Below are 10,040 nucleotides of genomic sequence, written 5' to 3' on the forward strand. Positions count from 1 at the left end.
TAGGCTGTTTACTGTTCAAGATACTGTTTATCTCAGTTAGTAGTTCCTTGGTTGGGGTATTGTTTACTGCTGACATATATATTCCATCTTAAAGAACTGCCATGGTAGAGAGCACAATGTCTTATCTGTCCTTGCTTCTGTCTGCCCAGGATCCTGAACATATCTTTCCAAGCTGCCTAATTTTGGGCTACCATTTGTTGTTATTTGCATTACAATTACTAATAACAATTCACTGTAAGTAATTTTATTTCAAGTTATTTCAAGCTGACTTTGTATAAATATACAAAAGTACGAAGGCTATTGCTTAACGCATTGTAAGCTGCCCTGAGTCTCCGGAGAAGGGAGGCATATAAATCAAATTAAAAAAAAAATGTCTTTTTTTTTTTTAAAAAAAGTGTTGTTAATAATAATTACAGGTTTTATGTGGTTTCCAGATATGCTAAAAGCTGACCATTTGGCCAGGTATTTTGGGAAAAGCCATCTACCTCCAACCATGATTTCTTTTGTAACCTTAGTCCAGAATCAAACAATCATCCAACAATGTATTGCATTTATTCATTTCACCCCAGTTTTGCTATTTTTTTTTTTTTAAATTGCTGGTCATTGACTGAGTACATTTTACTGATTGATTGACCTTAATCCAGAAAGAAATGTAAAAAGATTCAATATGGCCAATTTCTTCTCCTTCTCTCAAACTTAACCACCAAGCCAATCTCCAGATCCACCAAGTGGAAGGAGAAAAGATTTTTGCACATCAACTAATTTTTATTTCCTCCCTTCCCTCCCTCCTCCTCTTGCCATTTTTCAACATCTTTAGCATTTCATGCCAAAGTTAAGAGTATTGACAAGTATGATGGCTATTTACAATTAATCCTCTGAGCTTCCCCCTGTGCTGGGATCTTTCATCCTCAACTTCCAGAAGATCTTAAACATCAACCAGTAGGAAACATCTTGGTAGGAGGTAGCCTTTTTTGTTTCTTCTCTTTCCTCTTTTATCTAAACCAATGATGGATCATAAACAATGAAACAATGTTGATTTCTTCTGTACACCAGAGTTTTTCTCAATGCTGACTGACTTCTGAAGAGAAGCTTGTTATTATTATGATGATGATGACAGTATACACAGCAAACGAGATGACCATGCTGGATTTCGTATCCCAAATCACTAGTCGAACACTTCCCAAGCCTTTATGACTGCATGATGTATCGGCGGATTATGCAAGCAGATCCCAATAAGGTGGCCTTCTGCAGCTGAGCAATGGTGATCTTGTCAGCGCCAATTGTTTTTAAGTGCTTGCCTAGGTCTCTAGGCACAGCATCCAGTGTGCCGAATACCACTGAAACCACCTACACTGGTTTATGCCAGAGTCTCTGCAGTTCGATTCTCAAGTCCTGATATCTAGTGACTTTTTCAAGTTGTTTCTCGTCGATTCTACTGTCACCAGGTATGGCAATGTCGACGATCCACACTTTTTTCTTCTCCACAATCGTGATATCCGGGGTATTGTGTTCCAAAACTTTGTCAGTCTGTATTTGGAAGTCCCACAGTAGTTTTGCATGCTCATTTTCGACCACTTTTTCAGGCTTATGGTCCCACCAGTTCTTTGCTATAGGCAGATGGTAATTGTGACACAAGTTCCAGTGGACCATCTGAGTGACTGTGTTATGGCGTTGTTTGTAGTCAGTCTGAGCTATTGTCTTGCAACAGCTCAGTATGTGAACGATGGTTTCATCCGCTTCTTTGCAGAGTCTGCATTTGGGGTCATCAGTGGATTTTTCTATTCTGGCTTTGATTACATTCGTTCTGATGGCTTGTTCTTGGGTTGCAAGAATCAGGCCTTCTGTTTCTTTCTTCAGTGTTCTGTTGGTCAGCCATAACCAGGTCTTTTCCTTATCTACTTTTCCTTGGATCTTTTCAAGGAACTGTCCATGCAGTGCTTTGTTACACCAGCTGTCACCCTGAGTTTGCATCGCTGTTTTCCTATATTGATTCTTGGTTTGCTGCACTTTGAGCAGCTTCCTCTTGTTGACCTCCATCAAAGCTTCCGGGTGCGCTTCAAAGTGTTGGTGATCACCTTTAAAGCGCTCCATGGCTTAGGGCCAGGGTACTTACGGGACCGCCTTCTACCACCAATAGCCTCCCACCGGCCAGTTCGCTCCCACAGAGAGGGCCTCCTCAGGGTGCCGTCGGCTAGACAATGCTGGCTGGCGACCCCCAGGAGGAGAGCCTTCTCTGTGGTGGCACCTGCCCTTTGGAACAATCTACCCCCAGAGATACGAGTGATCTCCGACCTCCGGACTTTTCGTCGGGCCCTAAAAACTCATCTCTTTCAGTTAGCCGGTCTCTCTTGATTTTATGATTTTATGGTTGATTTTAAATTTTGATATGGATTTTAAATTGATAAATTTTAAACTATCGGCCAAATTTAATTATTTTAAATCTATTTTTAATTACACTTTATGTATAAATGTTTTATTTTGGCTGTTCACCGCCCTGAGTCTGAAAGGAGAAGGGCGGTATAGAAATTTGAATAATAAATAAATAAATAAATAATAAAGCTGGTTCAATACTGTCTTTCACATAATCTGCCAGAGCATGCTTCTATTAATTATTATTATTATTATTATTATTATTATTATTATTATTATTATTATTATTATTATTATTATTATTATTATCCTCTCCCTTTTCTCTTTCTCCCTCTTTCTTTTGTTGGAGCCGAAGGTGCTGATGATATTCTTACCTGTTTCTTCTCCTGTCTGACATCCACCTGCTTCTTTTGTAAGGAGTGCTTTGCTCTGCTCTCCCCCATTGTGATCTGTGTTTTAAAACTTGTCTTTTGTGAGGCTTTGCCATGAAACACTCTGGGGGAAAAAACAACAACATTGATTCAAGGATGTGAACCAGCTTATTCATAGAAGGTCACTGCGTCTTTGTCATCTGTCTTCCCTGAGTTTTCACGCCACCCGGTGTAGGGTCAGCGCTCCGGGCTCAGGACCCCAGACAATGTCCCAGAGGTCGGTGAGCTGGTTGAGATTTTAAAGGAGATTCGGGTTAATGTCAGGGTTCCAAGTAACACCCCCAATGAAAGAAGACTTCGAGGCTACAAGTTCCTCAAAGTTCCATTTTATTAGAGATGTCATATTGGCACATCTGGGAAAACCTGAATCTGAAAGTTTCCAGGTTTTCCCCACCCAAAAGAAAGTCCAAGTCCCTGCCCAACACCCACATGTCCATCACATGATCCAATCAAAGCACCGTCCCAATTGGAGATGCCTCCCAGTCTCACCCTTCCAGGTGCAGGGCAAGATGTCCTTGACACTCTGAAAAAGGAATGTTATTATGGCTAGATATCTCCCCAACTCCATGCAACACCCCCCCCATCCCAGTTTCCCACAGCACTAATTGTGGCAGCTCTGAAGATCCAAAGAAAAAGATGGCCTCCAGGGCTGACAGGCTTCCTACTTCCAAAGGCTCAATTCTTTAAAAAAAAAAAAAAAAGTTTCCAAACAACATATTATGAATTTTCATCAACTCAATCTGGTTTTGGTCTTTGTTTTATACAGATAAAGTGGTTCTTTCATGTAAAAGTGGTTTTCTTGCAACCTTGGGACATGTGGTCCTGCTTCTTCCTACCGAACACTGTAGAGAAGGTGTTAATTCAGGCAAGAAAACGGTAATCCTTAGCCCAGATCTTTATGCAGGGTTAGGTGACAAGATCTTTCTTCTTTTTCTCTTCCTTTCCTGTAAAAAGTTCAGCAACTGGTGCACACCAGTTTTCAGAATTCTTTTATCAAGAACGGAGGCAGAAAAATGGAGTGAATAATACTGTAAGCATCTATACCAGCATAGGTTCAAATAGATTTGGGTTGGAAATTAGATATCAAGCTGTGGTTAAATCAAAATTTTTTAATACCGGTTCTGTGAGCGTGGCTTGGTGGGTGTGGTATGTCTTGGTGGGTGTGGTTTGGTGGGCGTGACAGAGGAAGGATACTGCAAAATCTCCATTCCCTCCCCACTCCAGGGAAAGGATACTGCAAAATCCTCATTCCCTCCCCACTCCTGGGGGAAGGATACTACAAAATCTCCATTCCCACCCCACTCTGGGGCCAGCCAGAGGCGGAATTTGCTGGTTCTTTGAACTACTCCACTGCCTAAATAGGATGGCATAGAACCAGGGCGGGTGGGGGGGGGGGCACCCATGATTTCTGCTACTGGTTCAGGCTGGTTCGCCTGAACCGGTAGCAGAAATCATGGGTGCCCCCCCCGCCTGAACCGGCCTGAACCGGCTGAATACCACCTCTATTAATGTCATCGAGACGTCTCAAGCTTGAAAGACACCGTTGGAATGAGCTACTTCCTGAGAAGGCTGCCAAATTTGCAATATTCAAGTCCACCTTGACGGATTTTTAGTATGTTTGGAAACCGTATCAGTCCCGTAACCGAGTCTTCCCAGGATGCTGCCATTAACGAGTGAGACTAGGTATAAGTCAATTATTTATTGTTTCTCTTGAGTCTCTCTTCCCCTTTCTTGGAGAGCAAATTGCTCATTTTGTAACAAAGCGAACACATTGATGCTGTTGAGTAAAGAGAAATCCAAGCTTTCTTACATACAGTATTTCCCCAGTGCCCTCTGACTTTGTAGCCAATTTCAAAACACAAGACTTTATGGGGTTATGCCTGGCGTAGATGTGTTAGGTTGTCTCTCTTTTGCGAGTGGGAAAACCTCTCCCCTTTTCATCACTTTTAATTTCAAAGCTTTGCAAGCTTCCATTCTTCATGGCTGCACACAAACAATGCTTGTATGTGTCAGAGTTTCTCTCTGAGGCCTGTTCTTTCCAGTGTGGTACATAATATGCTCAGCGCTTTCAATGTAGAAATACACACCACGGTTTAAAATGGGGAACATGAATTTTTACAACAGAATCAAGCGTCAATTCTTATGGCATCGAGGCAACCTTTATTATTAGGCCAAGAGTTGGATTATCAGCCCAGTGAGTTGGATCAGATTAAAGCCACATAGCTCAATATTACTTTTGTTGTAACAACTACAGTAACAGAATCTGTCAAGTTTGAAAACACTGACCTCCTCCTTCGTTTTAACTTTGTGTGAACCTAGGGAGGTTCGAGATCTTTTCTCCAATCATTTTCTTGACCTAGATTCAAGCCCCTCTTATCTGGCTGTATTTGCTACTACTACAGTGCTGGCAAAGCAGAATATATATATATATATTTATTTGTTATTTGTGGATCTACGTTAATATGATGAACTGTCTCCTTTAATATATGATACTGAAGGTTCGTTTCCCCTAAAAAAAGGATTCATTCTGTTCCTCCTGTAAGAGTATTTCCCTCTGCCCTTATAAATAAATAAATAAATAATCGGACTCTTGGAATTTGTGGAGTGAAGGCTGTGACTGGAAAAAAATTCCCCTTATACTGTGTTTTCCTGAAAATAAGCCCTCCCCTGAAAATAAGCCCTCCCTGAAAACATTTAAACACATGCACAGCCATTTCCTCTGCTTAGGGTTAGGGAGACAGAGCTGGAAATCAGTTAAGATGGTAAGAGGAGCCCTGTCTTGCTCCATGTATCCCAAAGTAATAAGAGCTCCCCCAAAATAAGGCCAAGCGCTTATTTCAGGGTTCAAAAAAATATAAGACAGGGTCTTATTTTCAGGGAGACACGGTATTTCTTAAGCAACTTTCCTCTGGATTGCAAAATTCATTTAATATAAGAATACTACCAAGATTACCTTGAGAATGACTCAGTAATGCTGAGTAACTAGTTTTAGAGCTGACGCCCAACTAAAAATGTCTTCGGTTGATTAGATCTGCATAATTTCCTTAGGAGGGGGAGAAAAAAGAGAGCTTTAAATAACTTCATAGTATTTTTTTTCTCCCTGACAATCAGCATCTTAGAAGAGGCACCCTCAACTTCCTTATTGCCCAGAAGGACTTCTGCAACCTAGGATTGTAAGTAGTGCTGTTATTCAAATGAAAGGAATATAAAGTAGAATTTGCTGATTGACTAATTGGAGACGCCAGCTTTTGTAAGATGAATATGTTTATGGGTTATTCTAAGTGGGCTTACTCAAGTAAGCATTTTGGTTGGGCTGAATAGAAAAAAAGGCCAGAATTTCAGCAAACGAAGCAGTGAATAACTCTGTACAATGACACCTGTTTTGCGCTAAGAATCACAATTTGACTTAAAGTTGGATAGCAAGTTGGAGCCTCTTATTATTTGTTTATTTAGCATATGATGAGAACATGACAAAGAAAAGTAGACATATACACACAATCCATGTAATCATATGTTGTTGTTAGTTGCAAAGTCGTGTCCGACCCATCGCGACCCCATGGACAACGTTCCTCCAGGCCTTCCTGTCCTCTACCATCCTCTGGAGTCCATTTAAGCTCACGCCGACTGCTTCAGTGACTCCATCCAGCCACCTCGTTCTCTGTCGTCCCATTCTTCTTTTGCCCTCAATCTTTTCCAGCATTAGGCTCTTCTCCAGTGAGTCCTTCCTTCTCATTAGGTGGCCAAAGTATTTGAGTTTCACCTTCAGGATCTGTCCTTCTAAAGAGCAGTCAGGGTTGATCTCCTCTAGGATTCACCGATTTGATCACCTTGTAGTCCAAGGGACTTGCAGGGAGTCTTCTCCAGCACCAGAGTTCAAAGGCCTCAATTCTTTGGCGCTCAGCCTTTCTTATGGTCCAACTTTCACAGCCATACATTGCAACTGGGAAAACCATAGCCTTGACTATACACACTTTTGTTGGCAGGGTGTTTTGTAATCATATACAAAACTTCTACGGGGGCACAATAGTGGCTTCATAACTGAATAGCAATAGCACTTAGACTTATATACCGCTTTACAGTGCTTTACAGCCCTCTCTAAGCAGTTTACAGAGTCAGCATCTTGCCCCCAACAATTTGGGTCCTCATTTTATCCACCCATTTTACTCAGCCATGGAAGGAGTCAACCATCCAGCCTGGTGAGATTCGAACTGCCAAACTGCAGGCAGCTGGTAGAAGTAGCCTGCAGTACTGCACTCTAACCACTGCACCACTGCTGCTCATGTCGAATTTACCTATCCACGAGTGTGCGCCTCCCACCAGCCAGCTGAGGCTTTCCAGACCCAAAATGGGGTGCGATTGCACGTACCAAACCCCAAAATGCAATGCGAGCACCCCCTGCGCATGTGCCCCCCGCACATGTGTGCACATGTCCCCCACATGCAACCTGCCTCCCGCACATGCGCAGCAGGGACCCAAATACCAGCTGGCCAGTGGGAGGCATGCGCGCATGCACGGTGGAACTGGGCTGGGGCGATGGCTGGTGTGCCCGCAGAGAGGGCTTTGCATGCCACCTGTGGCACCTGTGCCATAGGTTCACCATCACGGTACTAGAGCATTGCTCCAACAGCCATAATGGCAGTCATTTTTTCTACCACCAATATGAAGTGAAGCAAACAACTCATGGACCATCTTCGAACACGAAAAATGACTTAACAACAAAACTATACAGCTTGAAGAAATGAAGAATCCGCTATTCCAGGACAGTCTGATCAGTTTGGGTAATAAGTTAATTAATTCTTCAGGGATCCCTGAGTACAATTCTGCCAATTGATATGAATCTATGGCAAAGAGTTATACATGCTAGCAAAAGCGAGTGGTTTTCTTTTGAGACCGTCATTGCTGCATTATGGAAGAGCTGATGAAAATGCAACCCACATTTTCCCCCCTTTAAACATTTCTTCCAGACATTGAATTTAATTTAACTTGGGAATGGTTTTTGGGATTACAATATGGGTTGGGTGCCATCTGAAATTTGGACTAGTTGTATCAGAACATCTTAATAATTTTAACCCTCCATCATCCAATAAATAAGGATGGGCCTTTCAGTATTCAGACAGAATTTAGTGCAATTCTTTATTTTATTTTCAATCATTATGGCAATTAATATGCACATATTTCTAGGGTTTTAACAAGGACTTGCAGGTTTTAAAACAACTTAACGTGTTTCGTTATATAAAACTGACTAATGAAATATTGACAACTGTTACCTAACAAATTTAATTCTATGACACTTGTAATTTCCCCATTTATTCACTTTGTCTTATTTTGGGGGGGGGTCTGTGTGTCTTTTTGCCTCTTTTCTTGCTTCTCTCCCCCCCGCACCCACTTTATTTCATTCTCAAAAATGTTTAATGAAATACTACTAATTCTTCCAGAACTTGGATTGTCAGATTTTCAGGCAATCTGAAACTTTGTTTGCATCATTTATTTAAGGATACCTACAGTGGTGGGTTTCAAATTTTTTTACTACCGGTTCTGTGAGCGTGGCTTGGCGGGCGTGGCATGGCTTGGCGAGCATGGCTTGGTGGGTGTGGCAGGGGAAGGATACTATAAAATCTCCATTCTGCAAAATCCCCATTTCCTCCCGATCAGCTGGGATGCAGGAGGCAGAGAATAGATGGGGACGGGGCAAGTCAAAATTTTTACTACCGGTTCTCCGAACTACTCAAAATTTCCGCTACCGGTTCTCCAGAACTGGTCAGAACCTGCTGAAACCCACCTCTGGATGGGGAAAGAGACAAGTTCACCCCAACGGTTCATTTTTCTGATTCAAGAAAAACATTTTGCATAGACGCACCAAAGAGAGAACCAGTCTATGTGAGAACTGAAGGCTCACTTAATTATACGAAGCAATAATAGAATCTTTCTTCTTCAATCCAGCAGCACCCGCCGCAGAGATCAAACCCTGTTTTTGTTTAAAATATTTAAAGCAAAGCTTTAATCAACACACAGTGAAATTTCCTTGCAAGAGCCTGATAATAAATAAATACACAATTACCAAAGAGCTGAAATTCAGTCCATTAACGGTTTGCAAGAGTTTCTCTTCCCTCATTATGAAATCATTTTCAAGTTGCTTAATTTTTTTTTTCATTCTGCATAGCTTTGATACCAAAGGGAGTGAAGCTTTTTTTCCCCCCACTTCACTCTTGCAAACTTGTAAACAGCCTCAGGAAGTCCCTTTTTGCAAAAGGAAGACACACACTTAATTCTGGGTACTGTCCCTCAAGGAGATTGTTGATGAACTGAAGAAGGAAGGGAGGTTGGGGGAACCAATGAGATTCCATTGCTAAGGATGATTATGGTGGATTATAATGACCAGGAAGGTGAATTTTTTAAAAAAAAGACGAATAAACAATAACACACCTGTGTTTGCTTTGTTACTTGATTAACCAGGCATGTCTTTCATCAGGGGGGAGCAAATGAAGCTGTGAATTAAATTCCCACTTGTTTATTTTCCAGGAGTCAGGGATGCGGTGGCTCAGTGGCTAAGACGCCGAGCTTGTTGATTGAAAGATCGGCAGTTCAGCGGTTCGAATCCCTAGTGCCGCGTAACGGGGGTGAGCTCCCGTGACTTGTCCCAGCTTCTGCCAACCTATCAGTTCAAAAGCACGTAAAAAAAGCGAGTAGAAAAATAGGGACCACCTTTGGTGGGAAGGTAATAGTGTTCCGTGCGCCTTTGGCTTTGAGTCATGGCGACCACATGACCATGGAGACGTCTTTGGACAGCGCTGGCTCTTTGGCTTTGAAACGGAGATGAGCACCGTCCCCTAGAGTCAGGAACGACTAGTATGCATGTGTGAGGGGAACCTTTACCTTTAAGGACTCATATTTTCACTATACACTGTCAAGAAATATATCAAGCTATTTAGCCTTATGCCTTCCCTGAATAAAATAAGCAGGACCTTTACCTATTTTCCAGGCCTTCAGTTTTCCAACTGTTATGTCTGTTACTGTCACAGAGCATGAAAGAGAAAATATGAAGGGAAAAAAAGCATTCCTTCCATCAATAAGGGGTTTTCCCCTTCTTCTTGTTGTTGTTATTTATCTATGCTTATTAGGAGATATTTATTTAAGCTTTCTTAGAAAGCGCAAAAAACAAAAAAACAAAAAACCAAACGCCCATTCATCGCAATGGGCACGCGGATTTAAATATTATACATTTCTTAGCTGAAAGGCAGT

The 10,040-nt window shown here is 41.8% G+C and overlaps 1 pseudogene; it reads right to left on the bottom strand.

Annotated features, from left to right (window-relative positions):
- Nucleotides 1–1,188: 1,188 nt before the first annotated feature.
- On the bottom strand, nucleotides 1,189–2,037 carry LOC148112228 (uncharacterized; annotated as a pseudogene).
- Nucleotides 2,038–10,040: the final 8,003 nt, after the last annotated feature.

Source organism: Pantherophis guttatus, chromosome 12 (genome assembly GCF_059756535.1).
Source record: "Pantherophis guttatus breed Tessera chromosome 12, ASM5975653v1, whole genome shotgun sequence".
NCBI lineage: Eukaryota > Metazoa > Chordata > Lepidosauria > Squamata > Colubridae > Pantherophis > Pantherophis guttatus.